Source organism: Suncus etruscus, chromosome 11, assembly GCF_024139225.1.
Source record: "Suncus etruscus isolate mSunEtr1 chromosome 11, mSunEtr1.pri.cur, whole genome shotgun sequence".
In the NCBI taxonomy this organism is placed as follows: domain Eukaryota; kingdom Metazoa; phylum Chordata; class Mammalia; order Eulipotyphla; family Soricidae; genus Suncus; species Suncus etruscus.
The window spans coordinates 40589672-40606234 of NC_064858.1; positions in this window are offsets into that span (position 1 = coordinate 40589672).

The following is a 16563-nucleotide window of genomic DNA, read 5'->3' on the forward strand; positions in this document are numbered from 1 at the left end:
TATGTGTAAATGACTATGATGTTTTGTTTTTCATTTTTTTCCTAGATGAAAACTTTGTGAATTGAAGAATATATATGAATGTATTACTGATAAGAGAATTTGATTGTTCTATTACTCACTGATCTAAGGGCAAAGTTGTCATCTTGCTGTATGTAGGACAGAGGTGATGAACACGAGGCTCTCGAGTGGCATGCGGTTCTTTGCCTCTTATCATGATTTTGTAAACTGTGGCTCTTTGCCAAGTTTGGATTTTGTTCTGCTGCTTCTGAGGAGGGAGGGACCTCTGAGGAGAGAACTCCGAGCGTGGAGTCCTGCCCCCACCCCCCACCCCCCACCCCTGGCTGTGGCATCCCGTCTCCCAGCCCTCGGAAACAACTGCACAGGCCAGCGAGTAGGGGGACCCGTGTGTCGCATGTTGTGTCACATATTGCCGTTAGTTCTTAGTGTGGAGGACGCAGCACACCCTCACCATCACTGCAGGATTTTTACCCTCACTCAAAATGGCAACATGCAATATGTGTTTCATAGATTATTGTTAAAATTATATGCTTTGGTGAGTGTTTGTCTGTTTTGGCAAGTCACTGCGTGGTGTGGCTCTCTGACTCTCACAGTTTAAAATTTTGGCTCTTTGTCTTGAACTTGTTCGCCACCCCTGCTGTAGGACAATATAATTTGAGCATTAATTGGTCTGGATGGTTTTTACTATTAATTTCCATAAATAGGTTTGAGGGATGTGTGCTTCAGTGGCTAAAAGTAAATCAGTAGCTAAAAATAAAACTTTGATGGGGAAGGGGGAAATAAAACTTTGGTTTTTGTAACAATGTTTACAAACTCAAAGAGAAATTTATTAATCAAAGTTATGATATAACTGTTAGTGCAGTTAGAGAAATAACTACACTGACAACTATCATGACAATGGTAGTGAGTCAGAGAAATAGAATGCCTATCTCAAATACAGGCAGGTAGTCAGGGAGGAAGAAGACAGGGTGGGTCACTGGTGGTGGGAAGGTTGCACTGGTGAAGGGGGGTGTTCTTTTTTTATAATTGAAACCCAACTACAAACATGTTTGTAATCATGGTACTTAAAGATATTATTAAAAACAAATAAATAAAGAGATCGCTTTGAATCCTGGGCCATGGGAAATAGTTCAAGAGGTAGAACACATGCTTGGATATATCAGTCCTTGAATTGGATCACAACACCACATGGCTATCATTCAACACTGCATAGTGTAGCTCTGGTGGCCTTGGAACTGCATTATTGGCCCATACCACCTGATCATGCCTGGGAGAGGCCTTGGTTCCCCACAAACATCTCTTGAGTATGGCCTCTCAAAAAAGGAAAAGGGGGGATAGAGCAATAGCACAGTGGTAAGGCATTTGCCTTGCATGCAGCTGACCCTGGACAGACCCAGGTTTGGTTCCCGGCATCCCATATGGTTCCCAGAGCCTGCCAGGAGTGATTTCTGAGTGCAGAGCAAGGAGTAATCCTTGAGTATTTCTGGGTGTGGCCCCCCCAAATAAATAAATTAATTAAAAAAACTGGCTAGTGAACTCAAAATCTGACAATAGACACAGATGTGCATAACCCAAAATATAACCTCATTTGTAATCATATTTATTTCCATTTGTTTTGTTTTGTTTTAGGGGCATACCCTGCAGTGACCAGGGCTTATTTCAAATCCATTATGGGGTGACAGATAAAAGCTTTACTATCTCTTCACCCTTAATTTAGTTATACTAAAAGAAACATTTGCTTAAATTTTGGCAATGTAATAGTTTTCAAGAAAGTATTTATTTGAAAAAAGTGACCATAGAAAAATACTTGCCAATGACATTGAAAACGATGACCATAACCTTTATCATCATATATTTTATGTATGTGATTTTATAAACTAAACACTCTTGACCAAAATTACTTTTTTAAATTTTATCCTACATCTTGGACAGTAAAATGTTTGTGTAGAGGATTTGCCATCAAAACTTTATTACAGGGCTGAAAAACTTCATCAGCTGAAAAACATCATATAAGGGCATTTATCTTATGTGCAGCTGACCTGGATTCAGACTCTACACACATTGTCTCCTGACAAAGCTAAGAATTGTCTGTCTGAAAAGTTGGGATGAGGATGGAGTATCAAGAGATAGCATGGAGGTAGGGCATTTCCTTTGCATGTAGAAGGATGGTGGCTCAAATCCCGGCATCCCATACGGTCCCCCGAGGCTGCCAGGAGCATTTTCTGAGCAGAGAACCAGGAGTAACCCCCTGAGCGCTGCCGGGTGTGACACAAAAACCAAAAAAAAAAAAAAAAGAATTGACCATATCCTTCCCAGCACATCCACCCTGAGGCAGCCCTGTCTGGTCTCCCAGATCAAAGTAGCTACTATTGTCCTCTGCCTTCCTGGACCCATTTCCTTTTGGAGTGTTTCTCTCATTGCAATTATTGGTCTGTTTCTTGTAGTCTTCACATTCAGGGTGGAGGGATCATATTGTTTGTTTGTTTGCTTGCTTTTCTTTCATTGTGTCTCTTCTGTGTTTTTGTTGAGTTTAGTTGACTGAACTAAAATAAGACTTTTTTTTTTACTTTGTTTTGTTTTGATGCCATACTTAGAGGTGCTCTGAGCTTATTCCTGGCTTCTCTCTCTTTCTCTCTCTCTCCTCCCTCTCTCTCCTCTCTCTCTTCCCTCTCTCCTCCCTCTCTCTTCTCTCTCTCTTTCTCTTTCTCTCTCTCTCTCTCTCTCTCTCTCTCTCTCTCTCTCTCTCTCTCTCTCTCTCTCTCTCTCTCTCTCTCTCTCTCTCTCTTTGTGGTTTTTGGGCCACACCTGGCAGTGCTCAGGGGTCAGGGGTCATTCCTGCCTCCAGGCTCAGAAATTGCTCCTGGCAGGCACGGGGGACCATATGGGATGTCAGGATTCCAACCGATGATCTCCTGCATGAAAGGCAAATGCCTTACCTCCATGCTATCTCTCCGGCCCTCTCTCTTACTCTTTATCTCTCTCTTTCTCTCTCTCAAACTTTATTTAAAGAAAATGCATCATATAGTTGACTATAATACTATAATACATTTGTTTCCATTTATGATAGCAAAATTATTTTAAAAGAGTATAAAAAAAAAGAAAAAGGAAGAGAAGGAAAATGTTTTAAAAAAGAAGAAAAAATACAATAGCAAGTACATTTGTGAAAATTATTTTATTTCCAATGAAGTCATTAATACAATTGTAGAAGGTTTAGTAAGCTCTTGTTAGTTGACCATTCTGTTAAATTGGTGTGTCCTTACTCTAGGAATGACAGCATCAAACAAATGAAGTTGTTCAGAAATTGAAAGCACTGTTATGGATACTGTTGCTTTTAGGGCTGTGTTCTCAGCTGCCAGGACACCTGGAAAAAGGAAGACGTGAGGGGTGCATGCACTCACTCCAAAAAGTCCTGGTGATATCAGTCCAAATACCCTTGTGCCTGAAGTTTGGTCAGATTGGTGTCCCAAAGAGAATTGTAGAGGGGTGGTGATACAGGGTGATAGGGAAAACTTTGATTTTTGTTCATGACTGCAGTAGGTGTTGCTTCAGCAGGGTGGGGGTCTTGGCCCACTCTCTCCCTCCTCCCAAGATTGCCTGCTTTCTGCTGCATGGTCATTGTACCCATGATTTTTCATGGTTTGGTTTACATCTCTTTTGAAAATGAAGTGAGTCTGTGGAGCTGGCCCAGTGCAAACATGGTGATTGCAGTTGTCCTGGCTCTGTTTTTGATCTCCTGGACAGATTGTTTTTGTTCTGATAAACAGATCTATATAAATAAAAATTAGTTAAAAACTTGATGTATACATAAAAATGTTGCAGTGATTTTTTTTGTTGTAAGATTAGAAATTATTTTTGTTCTTTTGGTTTTATGAAACTTTCAAACCAGAAGCAAGGAAATCAACACTAGCAGATCCACTCTAGCACATCAGGCCCTGCAGGAGTTCTGCCTCTGCTAGTCACCTCTTGTGTGAGTGATGCAGATTATTCTAGGAAGTGATGTTAGACTAGTTCAAGGAGGTGGTATGACTCTGTGGGGAATTTCTTTCCTCCAGCACTATAATAGTTTCTACAAATACTCCTCACTTAATGACCAAGTTCCATTTCAAAGACTTGCTCGTTAAGCGAATTGGTCATTAAGTGAAGAACAGCATGTACTGTATACAGTAGTACAGTATATGCATAGTACTTGACAATACAGTATTCTGAATAAGTAAAATAACGAGAAGGATCAAACTGAAAACTTCCACTTGTTCTAATTTGCATAAGTTGTGTAATTTACACACTGTACTGCAATGTATTACAGAACATAAAGTTAGTAAAGTAGGTACATTAAAGCACCAAAAACCACAGTACTGTACAGTAGAGTGTACAAGATGGAAAAGGATATTTAAAATAAAATAAAATAACAGTGAGGAGATGGTTGTAAGTGTGAGCGGTCACTAAACAGGTTGGTCGTTAAGGAGTATCTGTATTTAGATGTCTGTGAATTCCTTAGATTGTAGTTAACTGCTTTGAGTTTAATATTAATATTATCTAACACTTTACCAGCAGGTGGCAGCATTACCTAGTGTTCATTAACTGCCACTGTTGAACAGCTTTTTTAAAATTTTACTTTATTTCCGATTAATATCTTTATTTAAACACCTTGATTACAAATATGATTATAGTTGGGCTTCAGTCATGTAAAGAACAAACCCCTTCACCAGTGCAACATTCCCATCACCAATGTCCCAAATCTCACTCCTCCCTACCCCACCCCCGCCTGTACTCTAGACAGACTTTTTTCGCCCTCATTCATTCACATTGTTATGATAGTTCTCAATGTAGTTATTTCTCTAACTGCACTCACCACTCTATGTGATGAGCTTCTTTCCTTGTCAAAATCAATTAGAAGGGGCCAGAGAGGTGGCGCAGGCCATAAGGCCTTGCGTGCTAGCCTAGGACAGACCGCGGTTAGATCCCTGGGCATCCCATATGGTCCCCAAGTCAGGAGCGATTTCTGAGCGTATAGCTGGAAGTAACCCCTGAGCGTCACCCGGTATGGCCGAAAAACAAAACTAAAAAAAAAATCAATTAGAAGAAGTCTCCCTCTCTCTCCTCTCCTTCCCTCCTCTCTCCCTCCCTCTCTCTCCTCCCTCTCTACTATTTTTTCCTTTTAGACAGTGGTTTGCAATATTATTACTGAAGGAATATCATATCACTTTATCTCCGGGAAAAAACTGCATTTTTACTTTTTTAAACTTTCATTTATTGATTTGTTGGCTTTTGGGGGGCCACACCCAAGCAGTGCTCAGAGGTCCTTTCTGGCTCTACATTCAGAAATCGCCCCTGGCAGGCTGGGGGACCATATGGGATGCTGGGAATCGAACCAGGTCCCTCCCCGATCTGCTACATACGAGGCAAATGCCCTACCACTGTGCTATCTCTCCGGCCCCCAAACTGCATATTTAAACCACGGTGTTTAAGTAAAGTAATTTCTTAAAATAATAAAAAAGAAAAGACTTTTGAGTTCGTTTAACATACACAGACAGAAATCTGGAGATGGAGCAAAAATAAAGAGCAGGACCTACTCTTTGCCCGGAAGAAGTAGGTTTGGGGAAGGGGCGGGAGAACCATGTCTGTCCCTCTCCTTGAACTAGGTGTATTTTCACACACCAGAAAGATTAGAATGAATGATCAGGACCATTTTCTAGTCCGCAAATAGGAATGGGAGGTCATGAATACATTTCTTGATCATGCAAAGCCACTGAATGAGCCACAAAGCCTCAAAATATGGAGCTGGCCTTACCCCATGTCCAGGATGGTTTTTTTTGTTTTGTTTTTGTTTTTGTTTTTGTTTTTTTTGGGCGAGGGGGGGTTTATGGGACAGAAGCTCTGACGGCTGCTGGAGACGCCCAGGGGCCTGTCTCCCAAAAAATTTACTCTTTCCTTACTCAGATGTCTCAGACACAGAACTGTCTGGCACCAACCCTGAATGAGCAGCCTTGTCCCACCATGCACAGTGTCCTGCACACATAGCAGGAAGCCAGGAGATGTATCACAATAAGACCATAGTCACAGCAGCCCTTAAATTCACTCCCAATTCTGTGTCGGCTGCTTGCAAAGCAAGTAAGCGCCTTTCCTGTTGCATTCCTTCTCGTTCTTATCTCAGAATTCTTTTCTAAACTGTCTACAGACTTGTTCATATATTCTCTCTTGTACTCCAGATAGCATGCAGGGGCCGCGTGGATTCCCATACATCCAATGAAATCTTATATTCTGGACAGTAATCCTTAGGCTTCTTTTGAAGTGCCTTGAGAAGAGGGACGCACGTAGTTACCAGTTGACCACTAGATGGAAGTAGTAGCACGTGCTGTACTGAGTCTGGTCAGTAAATCTCAGAGAGGAAGGAGCGTTCATAAGAGTGGATCAATTCCCTTCCATTTTAGAATAGGAATGCACACTTACCGTTCTCCTCTCACAGGCAGACACCCCAACAGTCAATATGGCTCAAAATCTCCTGTCTTTTCTAAATTAGGATGTACAAGAAAAATTACCCTATTGAAGAATGAGTTTTCAATACTTGGTGTAAAAAAGGCAAATAAAACAGGAAAGGGATCAAAAGTAAATCTGAGTCTCATGTCTTATTCTCCCAGGTGTTCTCCCTTCAAAGCCCCACAACCACCATCTTCTATCTCCCCAGAGACATTTAATTATGCCTATGTATGCACATACCAGCTATTTTTATATTAAATTGCATCAATGTGTTCTAGGGGGTGGGTAGTAGTCAGATGAATATAATGTGTGCATGCATCTCACATAGTAGGAACAAAAGTGGGGAAGCTGTGCACCCCAGGGAAATCTCTCCACCCTCCACTGAAGAAAAAGAAAAGTCCAGATGAAGTGGTTTCTACACTCCAGAGTGGCTTTTATTTTGACCATTTCTCTGTTGATTTAGCAGATTAAAACTCCGGTGGCTCCTGTCCTATCGATCTTGCTCAATCCCTCCTTCTGAAGCTCTCCCTGCTATAATTAAATTACTGTAAATACAATTAGAAGCCCCCTGTAGGTGGTCTGTGTGATACCAGTCCCAAAAGGAATTGTCTTGAGATATCTGAACCAGAAGTAAAGAGCAGAGTGGCGGAATCCCCTTAATCTTTGGGGGGGCCAAGCCTTTGAGGATTTGTGGCCATGAAACACCAAGGATTCGATTGGAAAAGACACAGAACAACTCGAGGGAGAGATTTTTCTCCTCTCGCTGGCTTTCAGAGTCAGTATGGGGGCTTGGGCCTCAGATTCCAGCTTTCCCCACCACCCTCCACCTTCCCGCCCCTAGACTTGCAAATTCAGTTTCTATTATGGAAGAGGAGCCTCAGGGTCATCAGTGCTAGGCATCCAATACCTTTTGCTTAGAGTTGGGAACCGTTGCTATGTGGTCCACGTGTGTTGCTCAACAAGTTTAAACTTTGCAGAGCCCATGCTAAACTAATTTGCGTCAATTTGTCTACATCATGCCAACAATCGTCCTGAGAGTCTTGAATAGAATATACAAGGCTGCTGATAAAGGAGCCTGGAGCAGATGCCGCTGTCCAGTCAGTGGGGCCTCTCTCGGCCTAGTTCCTCTCCATGGTTTCTTCATATCCTAGTGACAGTGTTAGTTTTTCCACCCTGGGCTATAACTTTTCTTTTTCAACAATGGGCTGCGTCTATACAACTGGCACTTCAATGTGGTGGGGTTTTTGTTTTGTTTTGTTTTGTTTTTCAAGAGAGACTTGGCTGAAGCAGAGCCTGCAGTTTCCTAATTACTAGGATGATTTTGCAAGTTTCTGAGAGAGCAAGTGAAAGTTGTGTTTTAGAGAAGGCTCCTGCCGCTGTGGTCAGTACTTTTCCTGAGTCTGTCCTCAACATGAACTCTCAAACTCTCACTCTTTAAGAAAAAAAGTTGTCATTCAATAGGAAATAATATTTAGAACTAAAAGCCATAGAAGCCATAGAGGATAAGTTAAGTAATTTGTGCTAGATGAACTCTAAGGAGTAAGTAACCTTATTTTCAGGTTAAACTTTCTTCTTTAGGGAGCAGGAAGAGGTTCTCCCAGTAGAACAGGGGACTGGGTCCTCAGTGATACCCAGTCAATGGGGCTGGATAATTCAATATTTCATGTTTAGATCCATCTGGGTCAACCCTGACATCTCAGGGGACCATTCCATACTGAGGAGCAAATCCAGTATCCCTCTCTGCAAAGCTTATGTTCTTGCTCTGTGAGTCATCTCCCTGGCCCCTGTTTTTTTTTTTTTTTCTTTCAAAACCAGATCTAGAAAAGTATTTTTATGTTTCTTTTATTCTTTTAAAAATTTCTATTAATTAATTAGTTTGTTTGTACATCTATCTATTTATTTTGCAGTACTAGAGATTGAACCCAGGACTCATGCATGCAAGGCAGAAGTTTTATCACTAAGTCACATCTCAGGAGGGCTCAGTCTGAAAATATATTGATAGAATGAGTTTGGGGAAGAGTCCAGAAACTGGGGCAGCTCTGTGAATATCCAGGAAAGTTGTGCAGTTCTGGCTGACATATCCTGTTTAGTCAGTAATGTAAACACTACTTTAGAAAAAATAGGAAAGGTCCAAATGGGCACAATTGTCACTATATCTCAATGAGAGGAACTAAAAATAACTTATTTAATCTAAGCGTTTACTATGAACCAGGTGTCTTTCCCAGAATTGGGTTACAGCAGGGATTAGATGTCTGTAGTTACCGTGGAGGCAAACCCTCAGCAAATGAAAGTAAGACAGTCCTTTTAGGGACTAGAGAGATAGTACTGCAGGTAGGATGTATGCCATGCCTGCAGCTGACCTGAATTTGATTCCTTGCACCCCATATGATTCCCCAAGCCTGTCGGAAGTAAGTCCTGAGCCCCACAAGGTATGGCCTCCTTAAAAGGAATTAAAACCATTCCAAACAGGACAGGGCCAGAAGGTACGGTGGGTGGAGCTGAGGAAAAAGGTGAATGTGTCTGGGGAGGGGGCGAGGCTACTTCCCACTTAAAGAACAGAAAGATGTTGCTTTTGAGATGTTGAGATGTAGAGAAAATAGGCCTTGAATGGCCAGTGATCCAGGACTTTGTATTTATTTTGTGGGTTTTGTTTGTTCTGTTTGGCTGTACTGGGTGGTGCATGGGGCTCCTCCCAGCTCTGTGTTGGGGGGGGGGGTCAGTCTTTAGTGGTTGCTCAGAGGAATGTGTGTTTGCAAAGAACAAAACCAAGGCACCCATGCAGAGTATTCCCTGAGTCCCTTGAATTATCTCTACAGAAAAACACTTTCCCTTTCCTGTTTTTTTGTGGGGGGGGGGAACCTATGACTATGATCAGGGGTCATTCCCTGGCAGTGCTTGAGGGACCATATATGGTGTGGCTACGAAAGCTTGGTTGACAGAGTGCAGGCCAGACAAAATGCTGCTTTATCCCTCCAGCCCCAGAGGGCCCAATTTAAATCTCCATATGTGTCTTGAGGCCAGTGATCCAATGGGTACCATGTCTGACTATGGATTAGAAGATTTCAAGTTCACCTCTTGGTTGGCTCCATGGAACCACTGACTTTTGGGGGCTGAAGTGATATAGTATATTCAGGCAGGGTGTTTGGCTTGGATGCAACTGATCCAGCTTTGATCCTCTGCACACCATGTGGTCACCCAAGCACCCTCAGGAGTGATTTCTCAGTGCAGAAGCTGGAATAACCCCTGAGCATAGCCTTATGTGCTTACTTCAGTCCCTAAGGCATACAATATTCCAACACCCAATATTCCAATACAATAGTCCAACAATCCCTTACCCAATGTCCATTTCTCTTCACATTTGTCTTCGGTTTCCTTCCACCCACCAGTTTACCTCTATACCAAGCCCTTTTAAAATTACTTTTATTTAAACCATTGTTATTTACAAAGTTTTTCATAGTTAGGTTTTAGTCAGACAATGTTTAAGAACCAATCCCACTACTAGCATCAACCATATTTCACAATATTCCAAACCCATGCCACCAACCCTTGCCCACCCTGCTATTTGTAACAGGCACCTATTTTTTAAGTTTGATTGTTAAAGTTTGGGTCTTTTGATTTCAGTGTTGTTGACTCTGGCTTGGATATTTAGTTCTATCCTTTATAAATACCACCAATGCACTTGTGACTCATTATAGCCCCTGTCCCTCATCATTGCATATGAGTTTTTTCTTCCCTTCCACTCAATCTTATTCCTTCTCCTCACTGTCCTTTGGGGCCTACAATGTTCTCGACAACCTCCAGTTACGCCATTGCATTTCTTCATGCAGTTATTCTAAATACCACATAATTAGTGACATCATCTTGTATTTGTCCTTCTGGCTTACTTCATTTAACATGATATCTTCCAGTTCCATCTATGTTGCAGCAAATTGCATGATTGCATCATTTCTTACTGCAATCCAGTATTCCATTGTATATATGTACCACATCTTCATGAACCATTTATCGGTTGTTGGGCAACTAGGTTGATTACAAATCTTAGCTATTGTACTGAGTGCTGTGATGAATAGCAGTATGCGTACATCCCTTGGGATGAATGTTTTTCTGTCCTGGGGATAGATATCTAAGAGCAGAATTGCTAGTTCATATGTATACCAGGCCTGTTGCCCCACCTGTAGGGTCCCGTTTACTCCTTTTTGGTTATTTGTGTATTCTCAAAGAGCTCCCAGAATGAGAAATTGATTCCCATCCCCTTGTCCCCTTTTTTTTTGGGGGGGGGGGATCTTGGTAATATTTATTCGCAGCAAATAATCCACAGACAGGAGGATTAAGAGGTAAAAGGTTGGGCGAAAAGAGTCCTTTGTCAGCCTGCTTCAAGCTCTAAAAAACCTCTGGAGCCTGCCAGCAAACTCTCCAAAAAACACCGAACACCTCGCTCCCAAACTATTTATTCCACTCTCAACAGCGCTCCCATCTGGAAGGTCAAGGTGGGACAACAGGCAAAGAATAATCTTATGGAAATGCTTTCATATACAACACAGACCCTTTTAAAATAAAGTTTGGCACTGTGGCTTACAGTACTGCTACTGATAGGGTTTCATTCATGACATTTAGTTCCTTTCAGCACTGCTCCCTCCTGCCGGTTCACTATTTTCCTCCACCATTGAAGAACAGTATCTCTTAACATCTAGGGAGACAAGTGTGGAACAAACAAGTCACTGGGAAAGCCAATGGTGGGGGCAGGAAAAGTAACTGGGTTAAGAACCACTTGCCAGCCCTGCTTCCGGAGCTTGGCATGTTTTGGGCAAAGTGCATGCAGCTGGTGGATGCTTTGTTGCCACTGTAAAGTGGTTAAAGTGGCCTCTTTTTATGGCGTTGACCAGGGACTTTTAGGCCCACTTGAGAAGGGTCTGGTGCCCTCCAGAAGCTTGGCAGACTGAGCTTGGGGCCTAAATCAGACTGTGTGAGCACAGTAGTGACCAGGCCAGCTCATAGTGGGACTGATTCCCAGGCCCAGAGGAAGGAGTGTGCTGTCCATTGATTGCCCACTGACTGTCGACTGGGCTTCAGACAAGGCCCTAAACCAATGATGGCTAACCTTTTTGAGTCCGAGTGCCCAAACTGCTGAACAGTGCCTGGTCCTTCCAATGGCCAGTCCGGCCCTGTTGCCAGGTAAGCTGCAAAGCAGACACCCACATACTTGCCTCCTGCCGCTAGTCACATATATATATTTTTTTTTTTTGGTGTTTGGGCCACACCCAGTGATGCTCAGGGGTTACTCCTGGCTGTCTGCTCAGAAATAGCTCCTGGCAGGCATGGGGGACCATATGGGACACCAGGATTTGAACCAACCACTTTAGGTCCTGGACTGGCTGCTTGCAAGGCAAACACCGCTGTGCTATCTCTCCGGGCCCTAGCCACATATCTTAATTGCAGACTTTCCCGCGTGCCAGCTGCAAGGCCTTCGCGTGCCACCGTTGGCACGCATGTCAGACCATACATAATGTGAAGGCCTCAGAACTCAGCTCCACAGAACACCTCCATAATGGAATCGTAAAAGGACAGAACCATGGACAAGACAAGATTTCATCTTTCCCTAAAGCTGAGTGGAATTCCTCTGGCATAGAAGCTAACTGTTGGTTTGGGGTTTTGAACCCCAGAGGTGCTCAAAGGTTGTTAACATCTTGTTCTTCAGTTTTTGGGAGGTGCTTCTTGTCTCATTGTTTGGGGCTCAAATCCGTTGGAGTTCAGGGGATCATGCAGTGCTGAAATTGAGCCTGGGCCACCAGCATGCAAAGCTTGCACTCAGTTCATTGAGCCATCTCTTTGACTCCTAAGTCACAGCTTTTTTACCCCCATTCATCTGTCTTGATACATTTCACTTCCAGGGCTCACAGAGTCCACATTTCCACAGCATTCCCCACCTTTGTTGACTTATAAAGGGCTTCTGATTTGTTTACTTATAAAGGGTGTCTCCTCTCTCCTGTAATCCCCCTGGTAAAGAGAGGCCCTGCTATAGGACTTCAACATAAGGCTCGTAGGTCCCTCTTCACACTGATTTCTAAGATAGCCATACAGTGCATTAACCAACTGCACTGTTGACTTAGTATCACATGTGGGTCCCTGGACATCCTGAACATCTCTTGGGAGCATCCCCTATCCAAAATACACACATACATTTCCAAAAGTTAAGTTTTGGAGGCCTGGGGATGACAGTAGCTACAAGTGTCTGCTTTGCAGACTTGAGGTTAGAATCCTCACAACATCCACATGTGTTCCATGTTGACTTTGCAGCTCTGCTGTCTGGAATTCCCAGGTGCCACAATGCTGTGGGAGTGCAAGTCAGCCAGGCTGTGTACAGAGCCCCAGAGTTGAAAACATTTTCTCCAGGAATAGGATCCTCAAGCATGTTTGTGTGTGAACCCCACACAGTGACCTCACCAAGCGCCATAATCAGAAAGTGCCAGTGCATCATAACAAAACGAGTGTGACTTCCTGAATCCACACAAATACTTGTGCAAACACAGGAGTAGCTCCTGATGAATCCCATAGTCCCAAGCATGGGACCCCAGCACTTCAACAACAACAGGAAGGGAAAGGGTAGGTCAGTGTTAGTGTGATGGGAGCAGGTAGGGCACTTAGTAGATGGGGATTTCACTATCAAGGAATTTACAGGAATTTCCTCTTGGCAGCCAAAATTAGGAGTCCCTCCTCCCCACAGTTCTTTCCTCCCCTTCCTAAACTATCATGTAAAGACTTTAACTGGGTTGAACACATGCCCATCCAGGTTAATCGGCAGCACATGAGGATGTCCCAGGCATCTTTGGGCAACTTCAGAGAAGGCAAGGTACAGCCTGGTGGCAGGGTAGGTAGTGAAGAGGTCCTTTTTTGCTTGTTTGTCCTCTTCCTCCATCCACTTAAATAGGCAAGTCAAGCTCTTGTGACTTCCTTCCCCATAGTCACCCCCAGCTTGAGGGGTAAAGAAGCACTTCCAGGGGCCAGAGAGATAGCATGGAGGTAAGGCATTTGCCTTTCATGCAGAAGGACGGTGGTTTGAATTCCGCCATCCCGTATGGTCCCCTGTGCCTGCCAGGAGTGATTTCTGAGCGTAGAGCCAGGAGTGACCCCTGAGTGCTGCCGGGTGTCACCAAAAAAAAAAACACAAAACAAACAAACAAACAAAAAAGAGGCACTACCAGCCCTCAGCCTCCACCCCACTGAGCGTGCTCAGACCCTACCGTCGTTAAGTCTGGCCCAGTCACTCCTCAATTTTGGGCCCAGCTGCTCAATGAGTCTATAAGAGTGCAGACCTACAAGTATCTTAGGAAGCCGGTAAACTGCCTATCTACTGCCTCCGTCTGTCCCAGTCCCTGACCTACTGTATCTGAGCCTAAGGCAGCTGGGATCAACTTTCATTGGCCGAGCTCTCTGGGAGTCACTTGGGTAGAGGTTCCACGACCTGGCCTTCAACTCTTCCCAGACCGGGCTCAGAGTCTGGGCCTTCTACAGCGACCATTTCTGCCCCTTCTGCGGGAACAGAGCCGGGCCTGGCCTGTGGACTTGGACCACAGGATCTGAACTCAAACCCTTAGCAGCCTGGGGCAAGGGTCTAGTGGGGGTGGCGGTGGTTCTAGGGTGGGGCCTGGGTAATAGTGCTGAAAATTATTGGGTTTTTGTTGTTTGGTCTTTCTTGGTTTGGAAGCCACGTTGGCAGCGTTCAGAGGTCGTTTCTGGCTCTGCATTCAGAAATCGGTCATGGCTGTGCTTGGGGACTATATGATATGTCGGGGGTGAACCAGAGAAGATCGCGTGCAAGGCGAGCACCCTCCCAATCTGTACTATATGCTCCCGTCCTTTAATGTAGGAAATTGATTGTCTATGCTAACTCTTTCCTGATCGCTGAACCCTGAGAACCGTGTGAGCAAAATGCTGGCAGGCCACGCAGGCAGACAGTAAACACGTATTCACAAATGTATAATCATGTAATTGCAAGTGGTGAGAATGTTGTCAAAGGAAAACAGAGGACAAGAAGCCTTCCTGAGAAGCGAGGAAGACTCCCTCCGTGGGCAGCCAGAGCCCAGAATTTTGGAGTTGCCAGTTAACGGCCAGGGTCCTGTACCAGATGGGGAGCCAATTGGGGCAAGGACTCCACTCAGAAAGAATGGATGGGACCAAAGCCTGGGTGGAAAGGCACAGAGGGACCCCCAAGGAGAGCCCAGGAATCTGGGAATAAATATATACGGCTTCATCCTCTCTGCTAGGATCTGCATCTTGGGGCCCCTCAAAGGCTTGTGTTGAAATCAGAACCAGTGCCTTTTTGTTGTTGTTTTGGGACCACCAAGTGGTGCTCAGGAATCAATCCTGGCAGACTCGGGGGACCTGATGGGACTCTGGGGATTGAACCTGGTTCGGTTGTGTCAAGGCAAACACCCTACCCTCTGTGATTTTCACTCGGGCCCCCAGGCTCAGAATTTTTCAGGAAGAAACATGCACCCACTACCCTGCCCCTGCCGGCAGTACATAGTCAGTCTGAAACCTACATGGGGCGCTCTTCCCGGCCTTTGGCGCTGCCCGGCCCCACCATCTCCTCCAGTAGAGTCCAGGGATCTGGGGATAAATATGAATGAATGGGAAGGCCTGCACTCTTTTGAGTTCCTTTCTTGGAGAAAACTTTCCTAACATTGTCTAGACCTCCTACATGTGAGGAGAATATCCTGGAGATACAATTCCCGAGGACAGGTCAATTTTAATGAAATTAAATTTATTTATCTAGTCTGATTTATTTGTCTTTATTTGTGGGTGACCCCAAGATAAAGAACATATTGCCAGAACTTGCTTCCTGATGTATAGATCACACAGCTGGTGTGAGATTCTGTGCTATTGTCTTTTTATTTTTAATGGCACTCAGAGGTTACTCCTGGCTCTGCACTCAGAAATCACTCCTGACAGGCTTGGATCATAAAGAATGTCAGATGAAACCCAGGTGGGCTGTGTACAAAGAAAATGTCCCACCCACTATGTTATCACTCTGGCTCTTGCCTTTTTTTAATTATTGTTATTTAATGGTGGCCCTTGTCATTTTTTCCTTAACATGATAATCAGTGAAAATAAATCCTGGGTACTGTATCTTTATATCCTCTTTGAGAAAGTGTCTTTTCAGCTCCTTTCTTCATTTTCTCCAGTAATTTGAAGTCACTGTCCTTTACCATACTGCCAGTGAAAGTTGCAATCACGTAGTGTTCTAGCACTACATCCTCCACCAGTGTCTGCTTCCCTTCTCCACTGTCTCAAACTTCCCTTCCCCTCTGCTCCCACTGTGGTCAGCTCAGATCTGTCAGTTACTGATGTCTTTGATCCATTTGTTATTCCCTTACTGTGTTTTATTATATCCCACATATGAGAGAGATCATTCTGTATTTGTCCCTCTCTTGATCAACTTCATTCAGCATAATACTCTATCGCTGAGTAGCAGCAAATTGCATGATTTCATCTAGCTGAGTAGTATCTCATGTTCATGATAATCAGTAAAAATGGATGCTGTGTTCTTCTATCATCTTTAAGAAAGTGTCCTTTAGTTCCTCTCTTCATTTTTTTAAACCAATTTCTTTGTCTAGTCATCTGTTTCTGGAGACTTGGGTTGTTTTCAGATTTTAGCTATTGTGAGTAGTGCTGCAATGGACATTTCCACTTTTCAAAGGGATTGTTGGTGTTTTTGTTGTTGAACTTTGAGAGGGTGTTTTATGTATCTTGGCTATTAGCCCTTTGTCTGCTGTGTGATATGTGATTATTTTCTCCCAGTCAGTAGGGCATCCTTATTTCAGGTCTCATTCAAAGTGTGGAAGCTTATTAATTAGTCTGATATAGTCTCATTTGTGTACTTCTTTTATTTTCTTTGCTAGTACAGTTGTCTCATAAAAGACTTCTTTGAGTCAAGATCTTGGATAGCCCTTTTTATGTTTCCTCAGTGTATTTTATAATAACAAGGCAATTAAGGGGCCAGAGCCATAATACAGTAGGTAAGGCGCTTGCCTTGTATGTGGCCAACCTGGATTCAATCCCAGCACCACATAT